Raw genomic sequence first — 579 nt, 5'->3', positions numbered from 1 at the left:
AATCTCTAGAATCTCTAGAATCTTTAGAATCTTTAGAATCTTTAGAATCTTTAGAATCTTTAGAATCTTTAGAATCTTTAGAATCTTTAGAATCTTTAGAATTTTTAGAATCTTTAGAATCTTTAGAATCTTTAGAATCTTTTCAATCTTTTGAATCTTTTGAATCTTTAGAACCTTTAGAACTTTTAGAATCTTTACAATCTCTAGAATCTCTAGAATCTCTAGAATCTCTAGAATCTCTAGAATCTTTAGAATCTTTAGAATCTTTAGAATCTTTAGAATCTTTAGAATCTTTAGAATCTTTAGAATCTTTAGAATCTTTAGAATCTTTAGAATCTTAAGAATCTTTAGAATCTTTAGAATCTTTAGAATCTTTAGAATCTTTAGAATCTTTAGAATCTTTAGAATCTTTAGAATCTTTAGAATCTTTAGAATCTTCTTTAGAATCTTTAGAATCTTTAGAATCTTTAGAATCTTCTTTAGAATCTTTAGAATCTTTAGAATCTTTAGAATCTTTAGAATCTTTAGAATCTTTAGAATCTTTAGAATCTTTAGAATCTTTAGAATCTTTAGAATCTT

This window comes from Photinus pyralis, unplaced genomic scaffold (assembly GCF_008802855.1).
Source record: "Photinus pyralis isolate 1611_PpyrPB1 unplaced genomic scaffold, Ppyr1.3 Ppyr1.4_LG7, whole genome shotgun sequence".
NCBI lineage: Eukaryota > Metazoa > Arthropoda > Insecta > Coleoptera > Lampyridae > Photinus > Photinus pyralis.
This window is presented reverse-complemented; position numbering follows the sequence as displayed.